The 22,283-nt window shown below is 37.5% G+C and overlaps 1 protein-coding gene across 1 annotated transcript in view; it reads right to left on the reverse strand.

Moving 5' to 3' along the window:
* The window catches only part of CDH8 (cadherin 8), a 379,478-nt gene that overhangs the window by 251,982 nt on the left and 105,213 nt on the right, over positions 1 to 22,283 (reverse strand). The gene's annotated exons all lie outside the window — the stretch shown is intronic.

Below are 22,283 nucleotides of genomic sequence, written 5' to 3' on the forward strand. Positions count from 1 at the left end.
TTGTTGCAATGGGGCAACTTGCAAAGTTACCTCTTAACTACCTCCTATTTGAATATCAAGTTGGTTCTTTCTACATTCATCTTAACTTCATCAACTTTGACTAACAGTAGCTGTGCACAGAGTTTATAAACTGTATGCACATCAATCAAAAGAAAATACAATGAAATTTATATACATCATAACAATTTTTAAAAGTACTCGGAACTGTTTGGTGTAAAATGACATGCATTTAGAATGATAAAAAGATCAAGAGAAAAACACAAAAATATATGTATTTCTCCCATATATTAAACATTTACTTAGTGCTCACTTTGGCAGCACATATATTAAAATCCATTTATTAAACATTTATTTAAAGTTCATCTTATCTACCTTTAACAGATCACACTCTCTGTGCGCCAAGAACTATGGGATTTGCTTCTTATATAATTCTCTTAATTTTTCCAAAGGTTGATGAGTTAAAATATTTCACATGAAACATGAGAAAAGTGAGGTTTGACAAGGTACATAATAACCCTTCCGAGGTTTGTATTTGATGGAGTCAAGCACAATAGACCCAGAATTCAGCTTAGATCTACCTATTACATTTATAAAAACAAAAATAATTCAATCTGATGCAGATTTCAAATACTTGTTCCTTTAAAAAAAAAAAAAATCCTGTGTGTTAAGAAACTCCTAGAAACTCAAAAGACATTGTGTTCTCTTGGGATCACTTTTATTCAGAACAGGCTCTATTGCTTTCTTCACCAATTTAAATTGTATTTAGCGCTTCAATAAATGAAAAGAAAAGAATATAAAAAAAGACATAAAATAGCAACAAAGAATCCAAATGCATCTAGATCTCCTACTTAACTTTTGAATATTTTAAAAAGTTAAAGCATATGATTACATCCAATATTTATTGAATCTCCAAATGTATCCCTATCATTTATTGTGTTAAATTTATTAACAAGAGCAAATATTGAAATGCCACTTTATCTTAATGAATGTGGGATTATAATTCATTAATATGATATTAATCCTAATTTATGATCATTTTAATTTATGTGCATTTTAACATTTCCATTAGCATTTTTATTAAAAAAAGAAAATTTGAATAATATATCCTTCATAGAGGTTTCCATCCACATGCAAGGCAATCCTGAGACTCAGAGGTATTGGGATGCATCACTCTTTTTTTAAAAAAAAATATTTTTAAAATATTTTTTAAAATTTATTTGACAGAGAGAGAAAGATCACAAGTAGGCAGAGAGATAGGCAGAGGGGGGGAGGGAAGCAGGCTCCCTGCTGAGCAGAGAGCCCGATGCGGGGCTCAATCCCAGGACCCTGAGATCATGACCTGAGCTGAAGGCAGAGGTTTTAACCCACTGAGCCACCCAGGCCTCCCAGGATGGCTAACTCTTGCACACAGCATTTTTGCTCCGACAACTCAAGTCATTCAAAATGGTGTAATCATTTGTGTTGGAACTTATCTCTGCCACATTTTTCTTTACATTTATCAATAGTCTCTGATTAGTAAGTTGCATATAGTCTTGATTCAGGTTTTTATGGTCCCTTGTGTTTAAAAGTTACTGAGGGAACAGGAGGGGAAAGCGTGGGTTTCTGAAGGAGTAAAACAAAGCTAATATTTAGGTCTCTAACTGTATGAAATGGGAGAGATGAATGCATTTATTTGAGCTTCAGTTACTTTGCCTATAATTTAGGGATAAAACATCTACTCTGCAGATTTGATTTTGGAATCTGAGATAATCTCTTCGAGAAATGGAGAAAAAGGAGTGGACAAAGTAAGGGTACAGTAAGTAAAACTAATTTTATATCACATTCAACCATTTGCAACTCTCTGAAAACACAGCTAGAAACCTAGTTGCAACTCAAGTGAAAGTAAGTTCCCCAAGACTCTATCCTGAAAAAAATGGGAAAAATTAAACAAAACAAAAGCAAAACAAACAAACAAACAAAAAACCTTTTGTCAACACTGTTCCCTCTTTCTTCAGGAAATTCATTTTTAGCAAATCTCAGTCAAATCCAGATCCTGGCTGATAGTATTCCTGAAACACAGAAAACTGTGTTTCTCTATTTATTTGGTCCATCCCATTGTTCATCCTATTCTTTTTTTTTTTAATTTTTTATTTTTTATAAACATATATTTGTATCCCCAGGGGTACAGGTCTGTGAATCGCCAGGTCTGTTCATCCTATTCTTGTAGCGCACATGCACATGCGCGTGCGCGCCCGTGCACACACACACACACACACACACACATACTGGCACATGGTTATTCAAGTTACCAACTTGACTTTACAAATAAGAGATTTGTGGGTATGCAAGACTAGTAATTTGCAGGCAGCAAAAGTTCCTAAGACTCTACGTCTGGACTTCTCTCAAAAGAACTCAAGGTTCTCGAAGACAAGCTGTTTTCTTTGTTGTTCGTTACATAAGTCTGTCAGAACCTGCTCACTTCCATGCAGCCTCCCTGTTCCTACAGATTAATCCACCCCAAGACCCTCTCTGTGAGATTATGGTACAAAAGATATCCTCAAATTTTCACATTTTGTGCATCATCGGAAGTGTGAGGACTTCTCGCAAGGGCCAGAGCACGTAGGATAAGGGACACCTACAAATCCTCCTTGAGAGGTATGACTTGTTGGCCAGGTCATGGTACAGAAAGATCTCACTCATTCATTTACTAAATATGAACAGAGAATGTTTACAAACAACACATATATGGTTCCTGCTCTCAAAGACCCATAGGTTAGTGGGAGAGAAACACAAACAGAAAATTGAAGGTAAGTAGATATACTGCTACTAATTATTATTGTCTGATAAACATTTTACACGTATAAATGCAATGTTATTCTCACAGGAAAACTAGATAACATTTCTCCATTTCAGCAAGGAAACTACTGTGATTCAGAGATTTTTAGGCAACTTTTCCACAGAATGCACTATCAGCAAGTGGCAATCTTCACAGCATAAGCTTTAGAGTCAATTTCCTAGATTCAAATGCATGCTCTAAAGGCTATGATATGAGGGCTATGAAAGCACACAGAAATTTAACTTAACTCATAACATGGAGTGTGGAGGGACAGAAAAGGCCTCCCCAAAGAAGTAATGATTAAAACTTCCGATCTCCAAGAAGGGAGGAGATGCATGCCAGCCACAGGTAATAATATAGATAAAGATCCAGAGAAAAGACAGAGCATACTGTTAGAGAAAGCAAAGATGATTTAATATGGCTAGAGCACTGAGTTAAGGAGTGAAAATGCGGCAAAAAATAAGAATAAAAGGCAAGGCAAGGGCCAGATTACACAGAGTTTTGAAAACAAATGGAGTTTAGATTTGACTATAAAAATAACAAGAGTCCATAGACACAAGGTTTTGGTAAAGAGCCTGACATTATCATAATTTTGTTTTAGTCACATTACAGAGGTTGGTGTGTGCCTGTAAGCAAAGGTCTTGCAGGCAACAGAGGGAGAAGAGGTCAGAGAGAAAACTTAGACACCAATTAACAAAGCTTAATTCTCGAGTTCAGCCTGACACCCAAAACCTGTCACGTCTACAGCCAGACAAAACTCTAATCCCTCTGGTCCGACAGGCCGGCTGCAGAAGCAGAGTGTCAGGTGTGCAAAGAGTGATCCCAGTCTTGTACATGAAGTCTTCAATTTCAGGGATCATAATAGAACAGCTACATACTTGAGCTGAATTGTGAGTATCAGTATAATTACACCCTCACCATCTTCCATATATTTGCATAATACCCCCCAATTAAAATGAGTTTAGACTACAAAAGTCAAGGGAAGAAGAAGCATTTGCATTTGCATTTTCCTTTGTATTTCCACTGCCTAGTAAGGTGTCTGTCATACTGTCGGAAACTCAGAAAGTTTTTGTGGAGTAAAGTCAATGTGAAAGAAAAGGAGAAAATAACATTTTCTCCTTCAACGTTCAAAACAATGATTGAAAAGGAGAGAGAAAGGAATTTAGAACGATTAGGTCCAGTGATCTAAACTCAAATCTACTCTAAATCCATAGCCCTGGAGTATGTATTCCCCTTTTGCACCCAACATAAGAACTAAGACATGGTAGACGGGCATGTGGATGGAAGGATGAGTGGACAGATGGGTAACAGATCAGTAATAAATGGATAATAGATGACAATTATGTGATAGAAGAATTCACTGTTCTTAGAACAAGAGCCCCCACTCCATCCTACCCCAGTCTTCAATGTCAACCACATCTCTTTGGCAGCTGTCAAAAAAATAGTTCAGATTACTTTTCAACCTTCTCACACAGGACCCCTCAGAACACTGAAGTCCTCTTGGGACAAGAGAGTCTAGAGAAGATGAATTCTTCTCTTAGTGCCTATTTGAATGCCGGAGGATGATTTAATTACCATCCTGCCACCTTTTTCTCTGGAGTGAGTGATGACAGATGAATCGAGAGAACTACAGGGGAAATTACTTCTTCATCACTTCCTCATCAACTGAAAATCAGTTAGCTCTGGCATCAGAACTTCATTTGAAATTCTACTCTATCCAGAACGACATCATGGAAGGGTGTCTCATTTTCCTATCTTGCTCTTGAGAAATATCCAAGTTGCTAGCTAAGAAAGCATCATCATCATTCGGAACCTGAAGAGGTTAACAGGGATCAATGAAGCATAAAACTGTCACTTACTGATCCTTGTTTTTCATGAATCTGCTCACCTTTGGAGGAGATAGCAAGCTTAGCACTCTTGAATCAAATTACATCTTAGCACTGTCTTCTCTGTATCTACTACCATGCCTGTCAGGGAGAAACTTGCTATGGGCAGACTGATAATCTCATCCTGGTCACAACCATTCTGTATCAAAGATGGCATTAGGGACTTTGACACAATATAAGTTTTTGGCCTAAGTCTCCAAGATAATAAGAATGCAGAACTTGAATTGAAATCAGAAACATATTTAGGCTGCTAGGAGCTTGAAAGGACAGGTAAAGAGAATGAGCAATAGAGCACAAGGGTTCTTTTCATATCTCCAAACTTCTCCCCACCAAGAAGGAGCAGGGATTAAAGTTAGGTAATTGGCAGAACAGCACCCCAACATTTCCTAAGATGAAGTCGGTAAACACTCTTGTGATCACACACTCTGAGGAAACAAACTTTCAGTGAAATAACAGTTTTCAAAGTAATTCTCAATATAAACCAAGTTACCCTTAAGCGTGTCTTAAGAGGTAAAAAAGCTAAAGAAGAGACAGTCTAACAGTCTGATTAAACTAACAAAACACAGCACCCTGTGTTCTTCACAAAATATTATTTTCCTACAGCACCACCAGAGCCAAAGATATACCATCTATATCTCAGACATGTGTTCTTTGCATTTTCTGTCAGTTGCTGGTGTGAGTATTGAACAGCTTGCACTGGCCATGGGAACTGGTGTCTAGAGAAACAGAAAATTAAAAGCAAGTCCAAGTGAACTCCTTTCTTTGGCTGTAGGGATCTAAAAATATAGTCAGAAAATGAAATGCATTTCCTGAACTACTCATTTGAATTGAGACGATAGATAGATAGATCGATCGATCATTTCCACACAGGAAGGATGTCTACATATAATATTCAACATCGTACCCAGCAACAAGCATCACACCTGACACATAGTAAATGCTCATTAAAGTCTAATTTCACGGGCAGGGGTCCTACACAACATCCTGCACTTTGGCAATACTTTAACATCCTGCACTTTGGCAATACTTTTACATGGATAAGGGGCCCATGTGACTTTCTCAAGCACATATAATTGACAGTGATAGATCCAGATGTAACTCAGTAAATCAGATTCTAGAACATATACATTTTAGCATAATTCCAGAGAGATCATCAGGAGCATGTAAGTAGTTAGGTGGGTACCTTCCATTTTCCTAGCAGAGAAGGAGACAGAACGGAAAAGCTTCACCAGTTTGTTACTGAATGAAAATATTGAATGTACACATTTAGCAGCCATGTGTAAGAAACCATACAGGCACAGTTTATGAACTAATTCATCCTATAAAAGTTTGAAATGTAATAGACATAGACCCAGAAAGGCAGAATACTCAACTAAAGAGGAATGCAAAAGGAGAATATTAACAGGAGGCTGGCAGGCTTTTTGCCAAGAGACTTCCCAAGCCAACATTCATGACCTTGGCAAAATTTCCATCTTCAGTCTAGACTTCATAGGTTTGGAAATATGAAGTGTCAGTGCCACAGTAAATCCATATCTCTTTGTCAAACCGTAATAAAGAAAGTTCCCATTTTTTAAAGCAATGTGCTGATGATAAATAGTATTTGAAATATTTAAGCTATCATGTTGAGTAAAATTTGCCTTTATATAAAGATCCACACACAGTAGGAGTCAAATCATCCTTACCGATAGTATTCAGAGAAAGGAGAATTAGATGGATTAATTTTGTAATGATATCATATAAAAGCTAGCTTATTAACTGAGCTCATCTTCCAACATGGTCTTAAAAATGCTCTAAGAACACTGAATTTCTACATTCTCAGATTTTCTCTTTCCCTTTAAGCACTGAGTTGGAGTCTCCAACATTTAAGTAATCACAACAAAACAAAACAAAACAAAACAAAACATTGGACTCCCCTTTTCCCTTCTGTTAGATACATTTTTTTTCTTTATGTATGCTGATAACAGCCTGGTGAATATATTAAATCTTTTAGGCTTGGAAGTCAGTATGTTTCTGTAAGGCAACTAAAGATTTGTAGAGTAGTAGTTCAGATTGCAGAGTCTAGAATAAGGGGCTGATGAGGAACAGAGCTAGATTAGGAAAAACTATACAATACTCAGGAATTTACTTAACATCCCCAAAACTCAGTTCTCTTATTTGTAAAAGATTTTAATAATAGTTTTAATACCCTACTTTTAGGGTTTTTGTAATGACTAAAATGTGACAAAATTAATGCTGATACAGGCATGATATCTTTAAGGAATTAAAATATCAAAGTAAAAATGCATATAAGGTCAATTCTTGTGAAGACAATATTTTAGAATCACAATGGTAGGTATTGTCTATTATATTTCTGGTCAGAATTCAACAGACAACATCGATTTATAATAAAAATAAGAATGCTATCTCTTGAGGTGCCTGAGTGGCTCAGTGGGTTAAAGCCTCTGCCACCGGCTCAGGTCATGATCTCAGGGTCCTGGGATCAAGCCCCATGTCAGGCTCTCCACTAGGTGGGGAGCCTGCTTCCCTTCCTCTCTTTCTGCCTGCCTCTCTGCCTACTTGTGATCTCTGTCAGCCAAATCAATCAATCAATCAATCAATCAAACAATCTTTAAAGAAAAATGCTATCTCTTGAGTTAAATACAATGAGATCTGGGACGAAACTCATCCATTGGGCAAGGCACTCGAAAATCACATTTTTTATACTTATTTACCCATTAAATAAGCAATGATAGTTAATACATCTGGAAGCTTTTTTTCCCCCAACTTTATTGAGGTATAATCAACAAATAAAATTTAAAAAAATTTTTTTTTATTACCTGATAACTGTAAGCCTAGAATTAGGGGGACAGCAGTCACTAGGCATTGGATCACTGAATAAATGCTAGTGTGAGCCAGAGTGTGGGTGAATAGCCATAGTGGACCAATTACTAAAACTAGATTTAGGTGCACAGATGAACGAGTGGATGGATGGATTAACTGGTTGATAAGATAATCACAGAAAGGAGGATGCGTAGCTAGATGGTTTTATTGGAGAATTCATGGATAAAGGAATTAATAGAATAAAGGGTAGGCTGAGTAAGAGTCTAAGCCATCTTCTATTTAGATTCCAACACACATTAAATACCATGCATCAATGGATAAAGGCACAGATGGACATGTTGCTGAGTGGGCGGTCTAGAAGGACCACAGAGCTTCTCACTAAAAGATTGATTTGGGGAAAACATAATAAATTATTCTGTCTCAGAGCACTATTCCCCATCCTACACTAAACAAGACATAGTCCTCAGAAGTTCAACTACAAACTCTAAGACATTCTCATGTGAAAATCATTGGTACATACTTAATTTTCAACAATTAACAATCACTCCACTAATGTTCTGGAAAAAATCTATCTATCTTAATTAGAAAGATGGATAGGGGGCACTTGGGTGGCTCAGACAGTTAAGCACCTGACCCCTGATTTAGTTCAGATCAACATCTCAGGGTTGTGAGAGGGAGGGGGCCCTAAATCGGGCTCTTCGCTGAGCTTGGAGTCTGCTTTAGACTCTCTCTCTCCCTCTGCCTTTCCCCCACTCATGCTCTCTCTCTTTAAAAAAAAAAAAAAAATATATATATATATATATATATATATACACATTATATATATAATTATATATAATGTGTATATATATAATGTATATATACATAAATATACATAATAAATACATAAATATATATATGTTGTTTTTTGTTTTTTAAGATTTTATTTATTTATTTGACAGAGATCACAAGTAGGCAGAGAGGCAGGCAGAGAGAGAGGAGGAAGCAGTCTCCCTCCTGAGCAGAGAGCCGGATGTGGGGCTCGATCTCAGGACCCCGGGATCATGACCCGAGCCGAAGGCAGAGGCTTTAACCCACTGAGTCACCCAGGCGTCCCTGTATATAATGTTTTAAGAAAAGATGGATGGATGGATGGATAGATGGCTAGAGACACAGAGATATGAAAGGGGGAACTTTTGTGTCAAATAATTATACAATGTAATAATACACAATATAAGCAAGGTGAATAAGAGTTAAAAAAAAAAAAAACCACAGGATTATTAGCCATAAAAACAAGTAGATCTTAAACAAATATGGATATTTGAAGTATCCAGGGTATTTTCAAAAGATCAATTTACAGTGGAACATTCAGTTGTACTGTGGAAAAAGGGGAAAATCTTACGAAAACGTCATGTCAATGTTCTTTATGTTTCAAAAGAACTTGATTAACCAGAGAACTAAGAGGAGTCAAAAATACGAGTTAGATTTCTGATGTGCTAATTACAATTACTTGCTAAACAGGATGTATCTTGTTATCCAAATAACTGACAAGAGCACAGTGGGAAAGAACACAGTGGATAACCAAATGACAGTCATCTCCTCTCTCTGAAATTCTGTATTTATAAAGAGACTGGGATAATCAAAATGCTGTGACCTTGGAAGAACATTGCAAATGAAGTTTAAAAGGAACTACATGAACCTAGAGTTTAGTTTGGGTCATAAAATAGGGTGTGACATTGGCAGATCATCCTTTTCTGTGATCACAATGCCTAATAATAACTGAGCTGTGTTGCCCAGTATTATCCCTTGAGCTTTTGCAAACTGTCTCGTTCAAAGTCTTGTTAAGAAAACAGAGGATCCTGATCAAAGTCCAGATTTAACAGAAATAGCCACAATATCAAGTCTCGCCCATGACAACTCAATGGGTAGATGAATGGGCTGACGGCTGGATGAGTGAATGGATAAAAGTGTTGAAAATTAAAAGAAGAAAGGTAGGGAAATGGTTTTATTGGACAATGTAGGGGTGCATGAAAGAGTGGATGAGAGGACTGCCAAGTGAACATATTCACAAATATCCTTTTTAGACAGATGAGAATCCAAAGACCTAGTCTGAAGTACAATACAGTAGTTCCCCCTTATCCCAATTTTCCTCTCCCTGGTTTGTTACTCTGAGTCTTGAAGCACATGATCCTCTTTCTTTTTTTTTTTTTTTTCATGATCCTCTTTCTGACCGATCATCAGACCCTCAATAGCAGCATAGCAGCCTAAAACTACATCACAGCGCCTGCGCCGCTCATTTAGCTTCATGTAGGCATTTCATCCTTCTGCATCATCATAAGATAAAGGGTAAGCACAGTACCATGTATTTTGAGAGAGATCACATTCACAAAACTTTTATTATAGCATACTGTTATAACTGTCCCATTTTATTATTTGTTACTGTTGTTAATCTCTTAGTGTGCCTAATTTATAGATTAAACTTTATCATAGGTATGTATGTACAGAAACAAACAGTAGATGCAGGGTTTGGTACTATCTAAGGTTTCAGGCATCCACTGGGGGACTTGGAATGGATCCTGGTGGATAAGGAGGGGACTACTATACTAGATACGATCTTGGACAAGTCATTTAAGTTTTCTCTGTTAGGGGCACCTGGCTGACTCAATCAATTAAACATCCAACTTTATTTATTTGTGTGTTTATTTAACAGAGAGAGAGACAGCAAGAGAGGGAACACAATCAGGGGGAATGGGAGAGGGAAAAGCAAGCTTCTGGTTAAGCAAGGAGCCCAATACAGGGCTCAAGCCCAGGACCCTGGGTTCATGACCTGAACCGAAGGCAGCGGCCCAACCAACTGAGCCACCTAAGTGCCCCAACATCCAAGTTTTGATTTTAGCTCAGGTCATGATCTCAAGTTGTGGGATCAAGCCCTACGGCAGGTTCCATACTCTGTGGAGAATCTGCTTGAGAGATTCTCTTTCTTTCTTTTTCCCTCTCTCCCCACAACTTTCTCTTTCTTGTAAATAAATAAATCTTTAAAAAAAAAAAGAAGATTCTCGGGGCGCCTGGGTGGCTCAGTGGGTTAAAGCCTCTGCCTTTGGCTCAGGTCATGATCCCAGGGTCCTGGGATCAATTCCCGCATCCGGCTCTCTGCTCAGCAGGGACCTGCTTCCTCCTCTCTCTCTCTCTCTGCCTGCCTCTCTGCCTACTTATGATATCTGTCTGTCAAATAAATAAATAAAATCTTTAAAAAAAAAAAGAAGAAGAAGATTCTCTCTCTTCCTCTCCCTCTATCTTGCTCACATGCTGTCAAAAAAAATTTTTTTCTCTATTTTAGTTTCTTCTTGTTAAAATAGTAATAAGACGAACAGCAATATTATCCACCCCCCCCAAAAAAAGTTATCTCGGATTGTTATAAGGATGGCATGTATGTGAAATTTGGCTTTTTTAAGCTATTACTTTCCTAAGTACCATTATCCATATAGCAAAGATTTGAAAATGGAGCCCAACATACTATCAGATTGCCAGATTGTGTGTTTCTCTAATCTGTTTCCATTCCACTAACAAACCCTAGAAATTGAGAAAGTACCAAACAGCAATAACAACAAAACCTGAAAAGAAAATCTGAAAACTAAGATGCCCTCAGTTTTCATACCACAGATCTATAAAGCTGTTGGAAATCTGTAAGTCTCCTATAATAATAATAATAATGGCAAATTTTTATGAAAATTTGTGGGGCTCGATCCCAGGACATTTTTATTACATTTTTTTACAATTTTTTTAAAAATTAACTCTACACCCAATGTGGGGCTCCAACTCACAACCCCAGGGCCAAGAGTCACATGCTTCACCAACTAAGGCAGCCAGGTACCCTTGTTTATTACATTTTCTTCTTAAAAATTTTTTTAAAGCTTTTATTTATTTATTTGACAGAAAGAGAGAAAGAGAGCACAGAAGCAGGCAGAGGGGCACGCAGAAGCAGCCTTCCACTGAGCAGAGCCCAAAATGGGGCTCGATCCCAGGACCCTTGAATAATGACCAAGCCAAGAAGAAAAGCCTTGGTAGAAACCAAACTTGCCAAAACCTTGATCTTGAACTTTTAGCTTCTAGAACTATGAAAAAGTAAATTTCTGTTGTTTATGCCACCCAGCATGTTCTGTTTTATTTTGGCAACCCTAGTAAACTAATTCATCCTTCTCGGGCATCCTAGCCACTTATCTTTGATACCCTACTTATGTAAAATGGTGGCTATGACTTGCAATTGTACTCCTAGTATGCTGTGATTCCATTTGTGGAACGCTAATAAGCCTCCACAGATATATCCACATCTTAATTCTCAGATCCTATCAATATGTTACCTTACTTGTCAAAAGAGACTTTGCAAATGTGATTAATTTGGGGACCTCGAGATGGGAAGATGAATCTGGTTTATTCAGGTGAGCCCAAACGAATTACATGGATCTTTAAAAGAGAAGAACCCTGGGACACCTGGGTGGCTCAGTCGTTAAGCATCTGCCTTCGGCTCAGGTCATGATCCCAGGGTGCTGGGATCGACCCCACATCGGGCACTCACCCTGCTTGTGTTTCCTCTCTCGTTGTGTCTCTGTCAAATAAATAAATAGAATCTTAAAAAAAAAAAATTTGATAAGAACCCTTTCTGTCTATGGTCAGAGGGAGACAAGGCTGCAGAAGGGTCAGTGATTCAAGCCTGCTGCCTGTGAAAACTAATCGGGAAATGTGGGTGATCTCTAGAAGACTGAAAAGGCAAGGAAAAAGATGATCTAGAGGTATCAGAAAGTAACACAGTCAGGGACCTTTATTTTAGCCCAGTGACATCCGGGTTGGACTTCTGACCTACAGAAATATAGGATAATACACTCATTTATTTTAAGCCACTGTGTTTGTGACAAATTGTCACAGCAACAACAGAACATTAACACCTTATTTTCAATCAATGCAGTTATAGAATTGTTGAAATGTTGGTTAAGTTTACATATCATATGTCTACTGACTTTGCCCCTTCTAATTATACCTTCCTTAATTTATAAAATAAGGGGAAAACCTATTCATTTACTTATCCAGCTATGTCTTGAAGAACATCAATGAGTTTCCACTAGATACATTTGTTTCCTATTTCATTGAAGTGTTACAACATATTATGAAGTACATACTAGATTCTTCATTTTGCAGATTAAGAAACTGAAAATTAGGGGCACTTTCGTGGCTCAGATGGTTAAGTGTCTGCCTTCGGCTTGGGTCATGATCCCAGAGTCCTTGGATCAAGCCCCACATTAGGCTCCCTGCTCAGGGCAGAGCCTGCTTCTCCCTCTCCCTCTGCCTGCCACTCCCCCTGCTTGTGTTTTTCTCTCTCTGTGTCAAATAAATAAATAAAAATCTTGAAAGAAGGAAGGAAGGAATAAGGAAGGAAGGAAGGGAAAATTTGATTATTAAGTCATGGCTAAATGTCATATATAGTGAGCAGTGGTGAAAAGACTTGAATCCAAGTGGATCTGCTTCTTCAGAAAAAGCTCATGTTCATTTTATTGTTTTAATGTTGTATTCCAGAATCGAACATGGGGGAAGAAAAATAAAAGTATCAGAAACCAAAGACTTTACTGTTTACAAAGTGAAGACCTGTTTAAGGATTTTTTTTTTTTTTTTAACAACAGGCACCTAACATATTATCTGTTTGCTTAATAAGAGGCTTATGAGAACTGCGGTCAAGGTAGGGGTCATCAATTCTGAGGTACATACAGAGTAGGAAACAGAGTCCTAGACTGAATAAACTTGGAAACCTACGATACCTAATGAACACCTCAGAGTCCTAGGTCCCCAAAATCCCCTGTGGGAAAGAGCCTAATGATAGAAACCACCCCAGGGAGAGGAAATGAGAGAACTTGCCCTAGCTCTTGGACAATCTAGTAAGGTTAGGAGGTAGACCTAGGGAAGTGAGATGGGGCGTTTGCAAAATAACAGTGTCAAGCTAGAGAATTATAAGATAACACTTTGCAAATTTGAATCTCCTAGTGGGAAATATTTACTCAAATGACCATATAATCAAACCTCTCTTGAAAAACAAAACAAAAACAAAAACAAACAAACAAACAAAAACCCAACCTTCCTTTGTACATTCAACAACACCGATAACACAACAGCATCATAATGGGTACTATGGGGGCACCTGGGTGGCTCAGTGGGTTGGGCCTCTGTCTTCTGCTCAGGTCATGATCTCAAGGTCCTGGGATCAAGCCCCGCATAGGGTTCTACTCAGCAGGGAGCCTGTTCCACCCCCCCTGCCGACTGCTTCTCCGCATACTTGTGATCTCTCTCTCAGTCAAATAAATAAATAAAATCTTTAAAAAAATAATAATAATGGGTGCTATGTAATTTCGAATATAAGAAAAAGTTCCAACCCACCTAATTTCTTCTTCCTAGTATTTCTAATGTATTTGTGGTAAGAAACTATAATTAGTACATGTATTCATAACATCTTCACCCTCTTTGATCATCAGAAAAAGTGTTTCTGGCCTAGTGGAGTCTTAGGCCATTAAAAGTAGATCAAATGGTCCTTTTGACCTTCTTCCTATTAATCAGATATGGTGGTTTATTTGCAATGACAAGTTCAAGAGCTAATAGTACAGAAGCAATAAATGTGGACAGGAGAGGGAATCAAAGTGACAAAGAGTTTGCATTCGTGGGGGTTGGAAGAAAAGATTAGCTTTTTCGTGTATTATTTATTTACTTTCAATTTTGGTATATTTGAGAAAAGAGATTTGGGAACTTATGAGAACTTATGAGAAAGATTTTTGGAGATACCAGAAGGAAACCAGGTTTCTAAGTGGTTTCATTTAGCAATAAAATACAGATGTCACTTTGGCATATTATAGAGTGATTATATTAAAGAAATATGTTGCTTTCTAATTAGCTTTGAATGTAAGAGTGAAGGTTCTTTGAAAGAGACTATGTACTGAAATAGATTTCTTTTAGGTCAGCATTGCACAAATTATTTACCCTGTGTGTGTGTGTGTGTGTGTGTGTGTAACCTGTCAATTTTGGAGCAATGGTGGGAAACTGGGTAGATTGGCATGAAAGCTGTAGTCCTGGTGATTTAATCACCTATAGTTATATTTAAAAGTGGCCGGTGTTTGTCATCAAGGTACCAGAAAAATTCTGGGAAGAAGCAAAGGTGCAAGACTGGTGAGATCTCTCCTACCTCAAGAGGAAACACCTCCGTCAGCACTCTGAACCTGAGAATCAGAAAGGGCTAGAGCAGAAGTTCTCAAAGTTTGGGTCCACAGACCTCTAGGGATTTCTGAGCCCCTTCCAGGTGGTTAAAGTTATTTGCTTTTTTTTACTGTATTGACACCTATATGGAGAGCATAAGTATAATGGAAGAAAAACTGTTGGCCATATCAGCACCCATCAAGACAGTGGCACCAATCAATGCTAAGAGGCAGAGTAACTCTTCACTACCACATACTCTAAGGATTAAAAAAAAAAAAAAAAGCCAGTTTCACTTAAGAATGTCCTTGATGAAACAGTACAAAAATATTAATTTTATTAAATCTCAAATCTGAGCACACATTTTTAGTATTCTATGTGAAGGAATGGGAAATACCCATAAGGCACTTCTGCTCCATGCTGAGGTATGGTCATGGACTCAAAGAATATCACATAGATTGCCTCAGTTGCAAACTGAAAAGCCCCATTTCTGATGTGAACAGATGATAGACAAATTATTTTGACTTGAGTACTTACCATATATTTTATTAAAAATTTATAATTTATAAAATATAATTTTAAAATTTATAAACAAAATTAGCTTATGATTTCAAAGATAACCAAGAGTATCTGTTGTCCATGAAAGATTTTGAGCTTTAAAGCAAATCTGTGAATTTAAGAAAATCTCTATTAGCCTCTGTGAGATTGAAGCTTCAAGATACTTAAAGATTTTATGTGAGATTAATGATCTGATGATACTCTTTGACATAAATTTTTTATTATTTTATAATAAAATTGGGATGATCTATATAATAGCTCAGTGAAACAATATTTTCCAAATGCATGATGTAAGAAAATTATAAGTAGGCCAAGATCCATTCCAAACCTAAGGGAAACCAACAGACAATGTTGAAGAGAATAGAAATGTATTGATATGGGTTCAGATTCCACACTGAAACTGAATTTTCAGACACTCCCACTTGTGGAGACTTTGGTGTGATATCAAAGAAAAACATCTATAATTATCTGAAAAGATTATCCAAATAACCATGTCTTTCCAACTACATATTTGTTTGAGGCTGGATTTTTCTCCATATATTTTAATGCAACAGACTGGATGTAGAAGTAGATAGGAGAATCTACCTATCTTCTATTAACCCAGAAATCAAAGAGAATTTTTTAATGTAGAACAGTAAGAGTCTTCTCAGGATTCTTTGCTGAAAAGTAGTTATTTTCATTCAAATGTTACTTATAGGTTTATCATTTTTATCTGTAAGTGATTTAAGTCTTTAAACTTCCTCAGTGTGAATTTCTAAAATGGCAAATATGCAAGTATAATAAACACACTTCACATAAATCAAAGCTTTGTGGAGTCCTCAATAACTTTTTAAAAAAAAAAATATAAAGATGTCCTATGACCAAGAAATTTGAGAACCACTTAGCTAAATTTAATACAATTATACCTTAATAAAGTTTATTTAAGAAAAACTAGTATAACTTTAAATTATGTTAAACATGGGCTAAACGTAATATAAACAGAGGTTGCTGATTGGAAATTAAAAAAAAAAAATTATATGGGACACCTGGGAGTCTCCGTAGGTTAGGTAGCCAACTCTCCATTTCAGCTCAGGTCCTAATCTCAAGGTCCTGGAATGAAGCCCCAGGTTGAGGCTCCATGCTCAGCAGGGAGTCTCTTTCCCATTGCCTCTCTCCCTCTGCCCCTCCCCACACTTGCTTGCTTGCATGCTTTCTACAATAAATAAAGAGGGGTGCCTGGGTGGCTCAGTGGGTTAAAGCCTCTGCCTTTGGCTCAGGTCATGATCCCTGGGATCCAATCCCACATCGGGCTCTCTGCTCGAGAGAGGGAGGGAGCCTGCTTCCTCTTCTCTCTCTGCCTGCCTCTCTGCCTACTTGTGATCTCTGTCTGTCAAATAAATAAATAAAATCTTTAAAAAAATAAATAAATAGATAAATAAATAAATAAAATAGGGGTGCCTGAGTGGCTCAGTCAGTTAAGAGTCTACTTTTGGCTCAGCTCAGATCATGATCCCAGGATCCTGGGACTGAACTCTAGTCAGGTGCCCTGTCCAGTGGGGAACTGGCTTCTCCTTCTCCCTCCACAGCAACCTCTGCTGCTCCCCTGCGTGTACTCTCTCTCTGTGTCAAATAAATAAGTAAAATATTTTATAAATAAATAAATAAATAGTCTTTAAAAAAAATTATAGGGTTAACATCACAAAACCTAGATTTGGAAGTTGCAATATACGACCACAGGAAAATCAAACTCATCTTGTTTCAATTTAAGACACGTTTTACAAATGGGGAAATGAACTATGTGAAATTTTGTTAATATTAAATGAAATACTATATATATCAAATACAAACCACAAAGCTAGCATATTCAAGTTCCCTGCCCAACATGTCATTATTTGAAGCAAATTTAATGATAATTTCCACATTAAAGCAATCCTTCTGAGACAGGGGGCACTCATCTGAAATTTCAGGTTAATAATATGTCGGGTTATCCTAAAACCCTGGCAATCTGTCTAGATAGCTAGAGGAAAGAGGTATGAACAATTTTCAGAGATAGCCTTGAGCAGGGCAAACATTACTGAGTATCAGAATCATAAGTAAATACACAGATTTCAGAATGCTATTTAGCAATTTGGGGCTGGGGTCCAAGCAACTGTATTTCTAAAAAGCTTCCAGGGTGCTAATATTGGTCCAGGCACACTTTGAGAAGCATTGATTAAGAAATCAAAGAGTAATGTATTTCTGTGATTTTCTTTTAAATCCTGAAAAATTCTAGGTGGAATTGTTTTATCCAATAAAGACAAATGCTAATTTTAATAAATGGTTCAAGTTGTTTTTGCCAGGAATAATCAATGTTAGGTTCCAAGCATTTTTTTAGGGTCATTCAGACATCCATGTCCTGAATATTAAAACACTTAATTTACATAGAAATAAAGTATTCATATTTGTCCACTTAGTCTATTGTCAAATACAGCCAACAAATATTTATAGTGTTTCTGCTGTATGCCCAACACAGTTTCCAATCCCAACCTCTTGTTATGGGATGAAACAGATTCTTATGGTTCTTACAGAACTAAATATCAGGCCAAATTTAATGGCTCACCTAGATACACAAGTACCTGGGATGTTTATTTATTTTTTTTTTTTAAGATTTTATTTGTTTATTTGACACAGAGAGAGAGAGATCACAAGTAGGCAGAGAGGCAGGCAGAGAGAAAGGGGGAAGCAGTCTCCCCGCTGAGCAGAGAGCCCAATGCGGGGCACGACCCAAGCCGAAGGCAGAGGCTTTAACCCACAGAGCCACCCAGGCACCCCTACCTAGCATGTTGAATGAAAGAATCCCTTTCCCACCCCTGAATCTACCCTGACTGCTGAAAGTTGCTGAAAATAATCACCTTCCCAGGCATCATCAGTGTGTGCTCGTGTGAAGGTCAAAGAGCATCACTCTCAAAAACTGCACTCATAAATATACAGAATCTTGGTGATTGATGGAACAATATAATCAAGATAAATGGGTATTAGTTTCCATTAAAAAAAGAGCTTTACACACTTAAAAATCTTATCTAGCCATTTCATCTTCAGTTGCTGCAACTCTAAATACAATTCAGCCTTCTATTTTTAACATCGCTGCCTGTTTTGGCAAAGAAACAATTTAAAATAAAGAGCTGTTAGCTGTCTTGAGGAGGATTATTTGTAAGGCACTCTTAATATACAATTTCCATAGAGTTGCTAATTGTTCCTTACTTTAAAATTCATTCTTCTGAGAATGAGATGCATTTGGTAATGTAAATATCAACCAGGAACAGGATACAGCTCTGCATTAGTATCCACATTATTATTCAGTCATAATTAATACACTTCTAAAATAAAGTGTTGACAGCACTCTTATTCAAATATATAGCATATGTTTATAGTCTCACACATTGAGGTACACACATAATTACAATATATGTGTGACAGAAATTGCAAAGGCAGTCCAAGGAGCTGAGCTTACACTAATTGAAAACTGCCACTGTCCAATTAAAGCAGGTGAGACCATGGGGTGGAAACCCTGTCAAATGCCTATCAGACACGGCCAGGCTGATTAAATAACAAGACAAAACACAAAAAAGAGCAAAAGTTTTTTGTTATTCTCGCTGTTTTAATAGAACCTTGAGAAAAGCTAATAGCAATCAGGAGACTCACAATTTCTCCTTATCCCAGTAAGGACTACATCTCAATGGAATAATGTATTATTATAGACAACACTGAATAATAGCTCAAAATCAAAAGGCTCACCTTTCGCCAAACCAAGCCACCATTTGGAGGAGAATAATTATTTCTCCTTGGTAGGCATGTGCTTTTGATGGTTTTAGTTAGAGAAAGAAAATAATGCGATACTACATTTCCTTTGTTTTATTTTTATTTTTTCTTCATCTGACCTCATTAGGAAATAATTAATGCATCTTGCCTAATTACAGAAGAATTATCCCACATGCATTTCAAAGCACCATAAAACATAAATTTTAAAAGGATTTTCTTCTACAGAAGTGCAATATATTGTTCCTCAGCAGAGAGATGTCATGAAATAAAATGTTAGAATTAAGTCTCACAGTAAATAACTGTTTACCCCATAAATGATTTGGCTTTTGAAGTATTCTCAATGGAGTGTGGGGCGAGGGGGAAGCTTGCTGCAAAGAAGCACAAAATCGCTAACATTATTACTTCAAAGGTGACTACCATGACGAGGATTGGGTCAGATCATGGCAGAATCAGGTAAATACACAGAACCTACCATGTGCCGTGTACTCTTCCATTATTAACATATGCATTTTCATCCTTACTCTCCATGATGGTTTTTATTATTCACAGTTTATAGATGAGAAATCTGAAACACGGAGTGGTTAAATCACCTACTACAGGACACACAAGCTAGTAAGAAGCAGAATCATGGAGTTCTGGTCCGCAAATTCCAAAATTCCAAAGCTACATGTGCCTGTGTGTGTGTGTGTATTTCTTTTTTTTTTTTAATTTTATTTTTTTATAAACATATAATGTATTATTAGCCCCAGGGGTACAGATCTGTGAATTGCCAGGTTTACATACTTCATAGCATTGACCATAGCACATACCCTCCCCAGTGTCCATAACTCCATGCCCCTCTCTCTACCCTCTCCCCCGGGTCACCCTCAGTTTGTTACGTGACAGTAACGGTCTCTTCTGTTTTGTCTCCCTCCCGATCCCATCTTGTTTCATTTATTCTTTTCCTACTCCCCTGTGTGTGTATTTCTTAACAATCACTTTTCACCTTCCAAACATTTTTCTCCATTTCAAATAAATATTCTGTTTATTTTTTCTTCTGAAATCTGTTGATACCTCCTTGGAAGTAGGAAAAAAAAAATCTATGCCCTAAATATGAGAAGGAAATAGAATGAACCCTTATTGAAAACTGATCCTTTGGTAGATTATTTAAATCAGAAGACAACAAACAGGAGAACAGATATTTGAACCCAAGTATGCCTGAAATCAGCCCATTAATTTCCAATAAAAGTTCCCATTCCTTTCCAAAGTCTTCATGCTAATTTATACACAGTTTTGCTTCCTGTCTTTGTTACACCTTCCAAATTAACACCCTGATCTGTGTCCTTGTTAGCTATCTCTTCTAAAGGGTCAACTCCTGAATTCACCAAACAGATGAAAACCATTAGGTGGTAGAAGGACTTTTTATGTCCTTAGGTTTCTGTGACGCCTGACAGATGGAGCATATGCCCACAAATGACCCAGCATTGAAACAATGGTTGGCTCTGCAAAGGGCACCACCAGGATGCAGTGTGCTAACTCACAAGGAAGCATTATTAAAGGATCCATAATTTTCATTTAATAGATTCCACTATTTCTTTTGTGAGCTCCCGTAAGTCTCATTAATAGTAACAGCAACTATAGTAGACACACTGGAAACTGGCACTGAGGGTGTGCCGAGTTAACGGTGAGATTGGAGAGGAAATGGCTACAAAGGTCCTATTTGTTACGCATTTTTTATTTCAAGTGGCTAATTACTGCCATTGAACTCTGCCATTAATACATTTTATGACAATTTCAAAGATAAAGAGAAAAAAAAACCAACAGATGCATTAGAAGGCATTGCAGGAGCACCTGTGGTCTGAGTGCCTCACCGTTTAGCCTCACCATCCAATTCAACAACACGGTATCGAAGAAAGGTTATGGATTTTGAAGTCAGTCCTCAACCCCAACATTGGCTTTGTGATTAAATATCATGTGACTTTAAGCAAATCATTTTACTTATTTGACCCTCAGTTTCTACATCACAACAGGAACAATAGTATCTCAGAGTCCGTGTGAGATTTATATTAAATAGGTATCTGTTAACTGACAACAGTATGGGTGGAAGGTACCGGTGAAGGTCTGGGTTCACCCAACATTCTTGTACTTCTACTTGTACCTATCTTTCTTTAGACACAAGCATACACGTGTGTGCTCGCTGGCGCACACACACATGCACATGCTAAGTCACGGGCATTACGTATCTATAAAAATATAGCACAACCCTGTGCCAGGGGCAGGGTCCGTGGCACGACGTCAGGAGACACCTGAGGAGACGGAGCGTGAGGAACCACGTGGACCTTCGTGGGCCCCAAGCATAATGCGGGAGCCTCAAAAATTTCAATTTTAAGTGCTTTTTGATGTAAGACATGGTCTGACAAGAAAGCAAGGTGATTTAAAAATATCTGAAAATCGTTGCTCTGAACGATTGATTTTCCTCTAAACTACAGAGGAGCACCTGAGACATTCGGAAGCAGTGCGCTCCACAAGACCACCCCTTCCCTTTAGTACAGTTAGTTAGTTCCAGTGAACTGCACTGTACATGCGACATTTGCACTTTCGTGACCTACATTAAGGAATGTTAGAAATTAAAAGCCTTATGAAACACCACGGTGTGCTATTTCCTGGCTAGAGCTGGGGCTGCTACTCATGCCATTGCCTAATGTCCTTCAGGGAGAAAATGGCGAGGTGTAAATAACTATTCCCAACGCTGAGCCAGTAACCAAATTTCTTGAGCTGAACTAGTTTGTTTTATCTTATGGCTACTCTGATGTGTACTGGTAATCAGCTTCTATACCTCATAATGGATGCCAGGCAGCCGCAAGTCAACCTGTTGGCCCCACCACTGACAGATGTATATAGGAAATCTATTTGCAATTTTACAAATTGGCTAAACGATCTATTTTGTTCCTATTTGTTTTGAATTTTTAAGACTTGGTTCTCAACTATGATTAGTTTATGAAGGCCTGTCATTGCTTTTAGGTTATGTTTTGGTTTTATTTCTTATAGATTTGTATTTTCATCTGTGCTAAGCTTTAATATACTTGGGTGAATATGGTAAACTTGCTTTTGAGGTATTCAAATGCATATGCACCACAGGCACAGGCTATTACCCATCACAAACGTTTCACTGATAATTCTATTTCTTTCCTCAAGGAACTTGGCCAGCTCAAAAACTGGTAAGAGAGCTTGTTCTTACTATGACTCTT

Source organism: Mustela putorius, unplaced genomic scaffold (genome assembly GCF_011764305.1).
Source record: "Mustela putorius furo isolate JIRA1106 unplaced genomic scaffold, ASM1176430v1.1 tig00000174_pilon_pilon_pilon, whole genome shotgun sequence".
NCBI classification, from domain to species: Eukaryota; Metazoa; Chordata; class Mammalia; order Carnivora; family Mustelidae; genus Mustela; species Mustela putorius.